Raw genomic sequence first — 12,114 nt, forward strand, 5'->3', positions numbered from 1 at the left:
ACCAGATTATTCCAGAAAAATAGTTGCTGTGTGAAACTATAACCTGTCAAACATCCATTGATCTAGTCAATTTAGCCTTCAGTTAGGAAGAAAAAAAAGAAAACACAATACTATCACCATAAGTGCCAGTATTCACAGGAGATCTGTACTTAGTATGCAGTGTCTGTGTACAGGTAATACAGTGATCACCGGTGACATTATACACAGGACCTCTGTATATAGTATACAGTAGTTTACAGTGTATAGTGTCAGTGTATAGGTAACACACTGACTCACCAGTGATGTCTCTAGGTGAAGTCCTTCATCTTTTATCCAGCACAAACCGCCATCACTTCATCCAGCCAGGACTCGTCTCTGCAGGAAATAACACAGTTATCTTGAGCTCTGCTTGCAGAACACATTACTTAATTTTTCCCAACTTCTACATTACACCACATGAAGAAAAAGAGGCAACATAGTGTCACTCTAAACAGTCACTGGACCGCCCCCCCATTTAAAACAGTGTCCTCAAAAAATAAAATAAATACATCACTGTATAATAATATCCCTTAATTAGCCCCTATGGTAATAATAATATCCTCCATCCTGGCCCCGTGTATTTCATTCCTGGCTCCAGCCATATGTTCTCCCATCCTGCCCTCATGAGTATCTATTCTGCCCCATATGATCTCCCCATCCTGCCCCATATGATCTCCCCATCCTGCCCCATCAGTCTCCATCATATCCATCCTGCCCCATGATCCTGCATGATCTGTCTCCAATCCTGCCCCTGGTGTCTCCAATCCTGCCCTATGTCTTTCATTCTGCCCCGTGTCTCCAATCATGCCCCGTATCTACATTCTGCCCATGTCTCCAATCGTGCCCCATCTGTCTCCAGTCCTGCTTCCAGTGTGTCCAGCATCTCTGCACCCAGTGTCCAGCGTCTCTGCCCCCAGTGTGTCCGGCATATTGCCCCCAGTGTGTCCGACATATTGCCCCCAGTGTGTCCGGCATATTGCCCCCAGTGTGTCCGGCATATTGCCCCCAGTGTGTCCGGCATATTGCCTCCAGTGTGACTGGCATATTGCCCCCAGTGTGTCTGGCATATTGCCCCCAGTGTGACCGGCATATTGCCCCCAGTGTGTCCGGCATATTGCCTCCAGTGTGACCGGCATATTGCCCCCAGTGTGTCCGGCATATTGCCCCCAGTGTGACCGGCATATTGCCCCCAGTGTGTCCAGCATTCTGGCCCGGGCCCCCGGATTGCCATTCGCAATAAAAAAAAAACCTAGTTCTCCTCACCTGTCTGCGTTCCTTCGGCGATGTTCCCTCCAGAAGCGCGCACTCGCCAGCGACTGACAATGTCATCAGACGCCGGCGACGTGAACACTACGGCTGACTTCAGCTGCCAGCCTCCAATTGGCTGGCGTCTGTTAACTATTGACGTGCGGGCGCACGCTTGCACGTCAATAGCGTTAAACTGCCGCAGTGCCGGTAGGTGCCCGGTGAGCAGATGAGACGGGGCCTGATGCGGGCCTCCTCTGCCCACCGGGCCCATACACCAGTCAGGGCAGTAATGCCCTGATGGCGGCGGTCAATCTGAGCGGTTGCCCAGGGCCCCCCACACCACTGGGCCCTGGGCTACCGCCCAGATTGACCTCATTATAATCCGCCACTGGAGGTGAGAGAGTATAGGATTACCCTACCATGGGTTTATGAACAAGAATCAAACTAACAAAGATGGTGCTGGGGAAGTGAGTGAGGGGTAAGCATTAGCTAGCGGGCATTTTGTAGTCGACAAAAAACATGGGGTTTTCTGTCAGGAAAAGTTGGGGATTGAGTCAGAAAAACTGGGAAAAAGGGATAAAAAGGCAGTCAGGTAAGACAGAATCAGAATTACTTTTGTTCCTACCAAAAATAGCTCTTTTCATCAATAACATGTTCCCGGAAATCAAAGTTCCTGCCAGGATGCCTGAAGATGTTTGGGTGCTATTACAGTAAATGAAAAAGAAGAATCTGGGGTCCTGAGAAGATTCACAGAAGCTGCCAGGCCTAATGAGAAGCCTCTTGTCTTGTAGGACTGGTAGGTCAGAGTTAGGAGTGAGAGACCCAGCATTTTGGTGGGGTCATGTGCAGATTTGATAGGTGGTATAGAATGAGTTGCCGTCTTGTAAGGGGTTCAGGAGACATCGTAAGTTCCATGGCTGAACACATAATGAGCTCTATGGAGTCTGGAGGTGCAACGGATTTGTGCTCTCCTCCGTGACCAACATAGAGCAAGCTGAGCACACCAGGGAAGTTTAAAGCAGCGGGACTACATGGCTGCATCTTCGTACTGATCTTCCTATCAGTGGAGTTACGCTGCACTTCTGGCCCTTGTCAGAATTAGGGCTGCGATTGCACATGATGCCCTGCTTCTGGTGGGGTCAGAAATGGGTGATCCAGTGGGTCACGAGATGCCTTGCTTTGTTCATGTACCAAAGGTTGAGCATTGAGTACTTTACCTTTGGCAATGTAGTCAGTAATGCAGCTGATTGTGCAGGCCAGCCAGGGACTTACAGTCAGTAGTAAAGCTTATACCAGGGTACAGTTAAGCCCGGAATAATTGTGCTATTGTCACATATTCCCCTGAGGAAGCAAGTGATTACACACGCGAAACGCGCGTTGGGGCTCTCTTTAGGTCTTGGGGACCTCTTCTACTTATCAATATGGGTAAGAGTGCAATCCATTAATCTACCTCCATCACTTTTCACTAGTACTTTACTTCACACCGGCTGATTAACATGACGGACTTAAGGATATGCCAATTATATGGGCACGTTAGTTCAAATATCATTATATATATCTGATTGCCTAATACCCTTTTCTGTCTTTGGTATTTCAAAATAGTACCTCCATATTGATTATACCACTAGTGTGGTCCACCAGAATACCTATATTTTCTTTGTCATCTTTTGTTCATGTTTTTATCCATTCACATGTTGTTACACGTTGTTTTTTGCTAATTTTTTGCTAAAGTTTTTGTCATTAAACTCCTGTTTCCGCATTGCGTGATATATTTCTGGAGTGACAACCATCCACACAATTTATATGGAATATTCATTGTGTGTGGATTTTGCTTAACATGTGCCCAATGATTATATTGCTAATCGTAAAGTGACACGCAGTAGATTTAAAATCTGTACCGCAGGTCAATTTCTGCTACAGATTATTTCAACATCATGAGATAGTTCAAAATGCCATCCACGTTACTGGTGTTGTGTTCCATGGAGAAAAATCTGCAGCGTATTCTTAACATGGGAACATACTCATTATTATTATTCAGACAGCAGTGATTTTTAGACAAAAAATGGTCTGAGTGTCAGTGTATTGGATCCGATTTTCATCAGTATTAAATCAGATTTTACCATCAGTTTTTAGTCAGTGATTTTCACATATGAAATAATAAATTAGTTACAAAGCTTATCCTCCTTTAGGCTACAGTCACACAAGCGTAGAGTCTCTCCTCGGAGAGAATCGGATGGATTATGCTAATGACGCTCCGATCAGACTGTAATCTGAGTTTGCTCACTGTTAGCTTAGGCCATGTTCACACTAGCAGTATTTGGTCAGTATTTTACATCAGTATTTGTAAGCCCAAGTGGAACTATCGGTGGAAATGTATAATAGAAACATATGCACCACTTCTGTATTTATCACCCACTCCTGGTTTTGGCTTACAAATACTGAGGTAAAATACTGACCAAATACTGATAGTGTGAACGTGGCCTTAGTATGCGAGAATCACAAGAGAGAATTGTAGTACAGGTGAGGAGAAGATGGAGAAAAAGATTTCTCCATCTTCTCCATTCTGTTATTTTTTTATAGACAATGGAGCAGACTGATCTGATCTAATTGGGGCATAGAAATTTTAAAACATAACTTTCAATATTACTATTAAAATGACAGGCTAATGTGAAAAAAATATATGCAAAATTATACATAGAAACTCCCTAGGGCAAATAGAAGCAGTGTGTAGCAGCAGTGTCTCTGCCTGAAGTCCCTCGCCCTCTGCAGAGACGCCAGCGTACTCACCACTGTGACCCCCGTCCTGCTTCTTCTGGGTTTGCTGCTACCCGGGGTGCTTCCCCAGGCATTGTACTTAGGGCGCACGCGTGCACACTTCCTCTTTCTTAAAGGGGCCACGCATGTTCTTCTAAAGTTTCCCCAGCCAATAGTTGGAGGACACTTACTATTTGAAGCATCTCCTCCAAGATGGAGGTGCCTGTGCAATGTTGTGAGTTTCTATCTTAACACTCTTGTGCGATCTCAGGTCTCAGTGCTTGTATCTCCACGTCAGCTGGTCCCAGTGCACTAGCCATCTCATTTCGACGTCACCCAGTCCAGTTGCACCTGCCAGTTCTCATCTCAACGTCACCCAGTCCCGTTGCACCTGCCATTGCTCATCTCAACTTCTGCCGGTCCCGCTGCACCTCCCTTTTCTCTCCTCGGATCTCGGTGTTGACACAAGATCCTACAACTAGGTTCAAGAATGAATTATGAACCTTTTTGCGTAAAAATGTAGAGTTGTGTGTTTTGTCCAGACAAAAGGCTGAGAAGCTGCTGCCGGAGTTCCCACGCCGCCCTCACTGGTATTGTATTCCAAAAGTTCATAAGTCCCTCACTACCCCGCCAGGACGCCCCATTGTGTCAGGGATTGGATCTCTTATAGAGCCATTATCACAATACATGGATTGGCTGTTGCGCCCTTTACTGCATGACATTCCCTCCTATATTAAGGATACTAATGAGTTTTTACGGGTCCTTAGGGGTATTACTTGGCAGGCAGGCTTTTCTTTGCTCTCCACTGATGTGGAAAGCCTGTACACAAGGATCCCCCAGGATTTGGGTGTAGCAGCTTTGAGGAAAATTTGGGGGTCATTAAAAAGAAGTGATGGTTTTGTCAACTGTGAGGGCATGGATTTCATATTAAAACACAATGCGTTCAAATTTATGGATTCCTGGTTCTTGCAATGCCCTGGGACCGCGATGGGAACTCTGGTAGCGTGCACTTTTGCGAACCTTTTTCTGGCTTTGTTGGAGGAGGATTATGTGTACAATATTGGAAATAATTTTTTGACGCACATCAGACTTTATGTTCGCTATGTGGACGACATTTTCATGATATGGGACAGACCTCGTGAAACATTTGATGATTTTGAACAGTATCTCAATGAGTCTAATCAAATGAATATGTCGTTCACATCGAGATATGGAGGCCTTGATCTGGATTTTTTAGACGTACAAATTAATGTTGTGGATGGTGCGATCTGTACCAGAGTGTTTCGAAAACCGTCTGCTACGAACTCTGTCCTACATTTTGATAGTTTCCATCTGGCTCATGTAAAACGTTCCCTCCCTTATAGCCAATTATTTAGATTGAAGAGGGTTAATAATACTCAGGAGAGCTGCACTCAGCAGGCAGAAGAGTTGTGTGACAGGTTCCGCTGTAGAGGTTATCCCAATGAACTTTTGAATGAGGCTAACAATAGGGTTAATCAGGCAAGAGACAATAATTGTGGTTCTGCCCACAAATGCAATAAGAGATTTGTTTTTTGTTTTACATTCGGCCCTATGGACGGTATTATACGGTCTGCTATTCGCAGGAATTGGCACATTCTAGAACGTGATAAAGATATTGCGGAGGTGGCAGCAAGGGGTCCCATTATCTCTAATAGACGCAGTACCACTCTGGGTGACATAATAGTGAAAAAACGGATGGTGAACAACAAGGTAATTGGTTAAGTAAAAGTGTTCCTCATGGTAATTTTAGGTGTGGACATTGTCCTTTTTGTAATTACCATAATGTAAGTCAAACACTTTGCATTGGAGGTGTGTCTCATACTGTCAAAGATTTCATCACGTGCAAAACGACCCATGTGGTTAATGTGGTTTTATGTCGCTGTAAGTCCTTCTATATTGGCAAGACCATTCGCCCCCTCTATGTGATGTTCAGAGAGCATTACAACTCGATTGGTTCAGGCAAGGGAGTTCCGCGTTTGATCAAACATGTTAGGGAATTCCAGCGCCCCAGAGTCCTGGTCGTTGCAGTAATGTTGCTCTGCCACTAAGGGGAGTGATGTTATGTCTGATTGCACTATAGGAGTTCACCTGACCAGGTATCACAGTCACACATTACACTTCACACTCCGGCCACCAGGGGGAGCAAAAGGCACTATGTATTAGGCCACTCCTCACACTGGTAAAACTATGGGTCGGATAGGAAGTTAGTGAGAACGCAGCCTGGGAGAGCTCCAGGGAGGACCTGTCAGGGGTGGGTCCCAGGCAGGTACCTAGCACATAAACATGACGGAGCCGCGCCTGCACTACCTTGCAGTGGCATCCTAAGAAAGGACACGAAGCGAAGGATATTGTGGAGAAGTGAGAAACGAGATCACAGCACAAAGGAGAGCTAGTAGGAGTCGTGCCCCGAGAACGGCAACATCCTACTGAGGCGCGTAGCCGGTGACCGGAACACTGAGGGAGTAACTGACTTCAAGCATTACTTCAAATACCGCAGGACAGTTCATTATAGGTTGGCTGTCTACCATACATCACCTAAGAAGACATAGGGGGCAAGCGTGGAGAGGGGCGTCTCTAGGGTCCCAGAATAGCTCCAAGCCTTCCCGTCAAACGGGTGCGTCCTATCCAGATAAACTTGGGGGACGGAGAGAGAGAGAGAAAGAATGATTACGAAAGTTGTGAGGACTATCCCGAATGCTCAGCAGGGAAGAACTACAACACACAGGTGCTAGTGGTAGGCACTGATTTCCACCTGCAAAGGGAACTCTGGATGTGTCTTCGGACCGGCCGGTCTCAGCCAGCCCTGTTAGCAGTGCTCTGGATTGCGGATCCCGAAGTCTTCAGTAACAGGTAAAGAGACTGCAACCCTGTGTCCTCGTTATTAACGGCGCCTCACATCATCGCCACATACACTACTGGGAAGCCCTGGGGATATACTTCACCTGTGGGAAGGTAAACCATCTAGCTGCCATAACACCACCCCAGTGGGCCCCAAGCAGCGTCGGTCATCCTGACCGAATACCACAGGTGGCGTCACGAAACCTTGACCGACTTTCATCACCTTTTCATTGGACGCCCCTTAGCAGGGTCACGGACCGGGTCCAGCCACCGTGACAACCCTAGAACCGAGAAGAGAGGACCGGTACTGAGTAACCCGCGGCCCTGCGTCTGGGGGCGCTCTAGAACTCCATGGAGGAAACCCAGAGGTGCTTTCTTTTGCTGGCCTAGAAAGGGTGTCTCTTCCAGTGCAAGGAGGAGATCTGCACAAGCTTCTACTAAAAAGAGAGGCCATATGGACTATGCGCACTCGAGCGCAAGAATCCGCTGGTTTGAATGAAAGATTGGATATGTCCATTTTCCTGTAATAAGCCGGTTTTATTGCGTTTTTGTATTGTTTTCATTTGTTTTCCAAATGTTTTCCAGTAGAAGCGCCACTGCAGCGCGAAACGGCTGTCGTCCATTCCACTCCTGCTCCCATCGCTGATGTTTTAGTATTGGAATAAATACGTTTTTAACCGGTGAGTGCCATCCGTTCCTTTCAATTTTTGCATCCATTGTGGCTGTGGCTATTTTCTTTGGAGTGGCACCCCGGCTCATGGAGCACTTACTGTTGTACACATGCTTGCAGCATCAGTCCATGCAGTTACCTGTGCACCGAGTGGGCTTCCCCACTGTGCGGATTAACACTTTGTTGGATCAACTTATATTAATGCCTAAGGGGTAAAAGTAAAAAAAAAATTTTTTTTTGATGGTCGAAACACAACTCCATTGACTACTATTAAATGTTGCAAAACCAGTATTGTCATGTAGTTCTACCTTAAGGCTGCATTCACACTTGCGTATAATCGGTCCCATTCACATACAGGAGAGTGGGACGATATTTTCTCATTTTTTGTTTTTTTACTCAGCCGTTTTATAGGACCTTTTACAGATTCCTATGCTACAGAAGTGTAATGCATCCATAAAATCAGATGTTACTAATGATCCGTATGGCATGCAAATATATATATTTTTTTCCTCGTACTGTCCAATTCTGGAGTGTAATCGCAGCATGGCGAATAGATCGGAGAAAAAAACACAGATCTGCACTGCCTCGTCGAATAACATTGGTCCGAGTGCAATCTGTTTTTTTTAAATAAGATTGCCCCTGTCCGATTGATATGCTTGTGCGGATGACCCCTAACTCTTTCCAGCACACACATGCACATCTATATTATAGGCTTGTGAATCAACCAAAGTAAGGAATTGTTACAAATAATAATAATAAGAAAAGCAGTGCTTACCTTGTGTCTTGTTATGATACAGTCCTGGACAATATTGCTCAGTTCTTAGGCTACGTTCACATTTGCGTTGTTGGGCGCAGCGTCGTCGGCGCAACCAACAACGCATATACACAACGCTGCGTTTTTTGACGCACGCGTTGACATAAACTAGTAATGTTCATGAATTTTGGCGCAGGGAAAACGCTACAAGTAGCGTTGTCCGTGCCCTGTCTGGTGCATCAAATTGACGCATGCGTCGTAAAACAAAATAGAACGCATACCGGCGCATGTCCATACGCCCCCCATGTTAAAAATAGGGGCGCATGTCGGTATGCGTCGACGACGCTGCGCCCAACAACGCAAATGTGAACGTAGCCTAAAGGTACCGTCATATTCAGCGATGCTGTAGCGATATAGACAACGAGCCGATCGCTGGAGCGTCGCTGTTTAGGTCGCTAGGAGACGTCAAACACAGTAGCTCCAGAACGATGTAGGAGCGATCCAGTGACGTAACAGCAACTCACTTATCGTTCTCGCTGGTTGTTAGCTCCATGTAAAACATTGCTGGCGTCGTTGCTTTTGATGTCAAACACGACGATACACGCCGACCTGATGACCAAATAAAGTTCTGGCCTTCTAGCTCCGACCAGCGATGGCACAGCGGGATCCAGATCGCTGCTGCGTGTCAAACACAACGAGATCGCTATCCAGGACGCTGCAACGTCACGGATCGTTGTCGTTCTCGTTGTAAAGTTGCTGAGTGTGAAGGTACCTTTACTTGTGCAGAGCAAAAGATAATCCAGAGTGAAAAGTGCAGGCATACTATGTATTGTTTTGCTTAAGGAATTGTGACACCTAGTGTGCAAGCTCCGAAACACAGTATGATCATGTTACTTCAGGCTGTGCTATTATTAACCAGATTTTTATGAAAATACTTTTTATTAGAGCACCTTTGCCTTTTCTTCATTTTATTATCGGCTTCACATTTTCATTATGATGCTTTTTAACCATTCACAACGGGGCGATTTTCCGTTTTTTCTTCCCCTTTTCCCAAGAGCCTTAAGTTTTCTATTTTTCCATCAATATATAGTGGCTTGCAAAAGTATTCACCTCCCTTGACATTTTTCAGGTTTTGCTACCTGACAACCTGGAATTTCATTTTTTTTTTTTTTTTTTTGAGGGTTTGCCTCAGTTCATGTAAAGAACATGGCTACAACTGTGAAAATTTTTGTTTTTGTTTTAATTGTGAAGCAAACAACAAATAGGTCAAAATAACTGAAAATCAGTGTGCATAACTATTTGCCTCCTAAAGTTAGTATGTTGTAGAGCCTCCTTTGACGGTTATTACAGCTGCAAGACGCTTTAGATAAGTTTCTATGAGTTTTCCAAATCTTCCTACTGGGATTTTCGCCCATTCCTCAAGGCAAAACTGCTCCAGCTCCTTTAAGTTACATTGTTTCATCTGGTGAACAGCAATCTTCAAGTCAAACCATAGATTTCCAAATGGATTAAGGTCTGGGCATTGATCAGACCACTCCACCACATTTACAAGTTTCCCCTTAAACCACTCGAGTGTTGCTTTAGCAGTATGCTCTGGGTCATTGTCTTGTTGGAAGTTGAACCTACGTCCCTGTCTCAAATCACTGACAGACTGAAACAGGTTTTGGCAATAATATCCCTGTATTTTTCACCATCCATCTTCCCCTAGACTCTGACCATTTTTTCCTGTCCTTGCTGCCAAAAAACATCCCACAGCATAACACGGCCACCACCATGTTTCACTGTGGGGATAGTGTTCTTGGGGTAATGAGCTGTGATAGCTTAGCGCCAGACATAGCGTTTACCTTGGTGGACAAAAATTTTGGTCTCATCTGACCACAGCACCTTAAGCTATACATTTTGGGGAGTAATAGAATCATAGAATGTTAGAGTTGGAAGGGACCTCCAGGGCCATAATGTCTGATTGCCGGCTTAATGTCTGATTTAGGATTCACTAAACTATCTCAGACAGATATGTGCCTAGCTTCTGTATGAAGACTTCCATTGAAGGAGAACTCACCACCTCTCGTGGCAGCCTGTTCCACTCATTGATCACCTTCACTGTCAAGACATTTTCTAATATCTAATCTGTGTTTTCTCTCTTTCAGTTTCATTCCTTTGCTTCTCGTTTTTCCATGTGCAAATGAAAATAAGTATGATCCCTCTACACTGTGACAGCTATTTGTAGACAGCTATTAAGTCTCCACTTAGCCTTCTTTTTTGCAATCTAATCATTCCCAGATTTTTTAACCGTTCCTTGTAGGACATACTTTGCAGTCCGCTCACCATCCTGGTAGCTCTTCTCTGAACTTGCTCCAGTTTTTCAATGTCTTTTTTTTTTAATGTGGTGCCCAGAACTGGACACAATATTCCAGATGAGGCTTGAACAAAGAAGAGTAGAAGAGAATAGTCTTCCACATGTCTTCTGGCAAACTCAAACAAGTCTTACAATTTTTGTGTATAAGTAAAGGCTTTGTTCTGCCCTCTTCTCTTTAAGGCCACCTCTATGGATTGTACATCTTATTGTGGTCATATGGACAGATAATCTAGTCTCTGCTTGGGAACTCTGCAGCTCCTTTAGGGTTATAAGTTGCCCGCCAGGGCTGTGGGGTACCCGGTCCGGTGTCCACAGGGGAATGTCACAGTGGCGACCTGGTCCGTGGCCCTGGGCGCCCATGTAAAATCGGTAATTGAATAGAGTTTATGTTCGTGATACCACTTGTGGTATTCGGTCAGTGGGGGCCGACGCTGCTTTGAGGGGTCCTCTGGGGTGATGTTATGGCAGCTAGATGGTATACCTTCCCATGGGTGAAGTATATCCCCATGGAGGATGGTGAATGGTGCAGTAAAGAACGAGGACACAGGTTTGCAGTCTCTTTACCTGGTTTACTGAAGACTTCAGGTAGCCGCAGTCCAGGGTACCTGATCAAAGGGCAGGCAGGGTCCGGCCGGCTTGGAAGCGAATCCAGAGTCCCCTTTACCAGGTGGAGTTAAAAGCCTTCCTCTAGTGTGGTGTGTTATGATACGATGGTCTAGGAGCAACATGGAACGAGCTCTGAAGGAAGTGGTAACTGTACTGACCGCAGTCCCTAAGCTCAACACAACATTAGAAGTAGCCGTGGCTCTCCCTAGGCATCTCGTCACAGCCTAAGAGCTAACTACCCCTAAAGATAGAAGCAGGAAAGCTATCTTGCCTCAGAGAAAATCCCCAAAGGATAGATTAGCCCCCCACAAATAATGACTGTGAGTGGAGAGGGAAAAGACATACACATGATGAAACCAGGATGAGCACAGGAGGCCAGTCTAGCTAAATAGATAGGACAGGATGGAATACTGTGTGGTCAGTATAAAACACTACAAAAATCCACGCAGAGTTTACAAAAAATCTCTACACCTGACTAAAGGTGTGGAGGGCAAATCTGCCTCCCAGAGCTTCCAGCAAGACAGAATTAATTCACACTGATAAGCTGGACAAACATAGAAAGCACAGAATGGATAAGTCCACAATCTATGGACAGAAAAGGGCAAGCAAAAACTTAGCTTTGCTGAACTGGTCAGGATAACAGGGAACTCCAAAGAGATGTGAATCCAACCAGGAACCATTTACAAGTGGCACTGGCTGAAGATAGAGTGTTCTGATTAGGTAATTCAGAACCACAATGGACCTTGAAGTTCAGAGCACACAAAGTGACCTGACAATAACCAAAAGACATAGGACGAGCTCTGAGACGTGGGAACTCTGCTGACCGCAATCCCTAATCCTATCCAACCA

Source organism: Ranitomeya imitator, chromosome 9 (assembly GCF_032444005.1).
Source record: "Ranitomeya imitator isolate aRanImi1 chromosome 9, aRanImi1.pri, whole genome shotgun sequence".
In the NCBI taxonomy this organism is placed as follows: domain Eukaryota; kingdom Metazoa; phylum Chordata; class Amphibia; order Anura; family Dendrobatidae; genus Ranitomeya; species Ranitomeya imitator.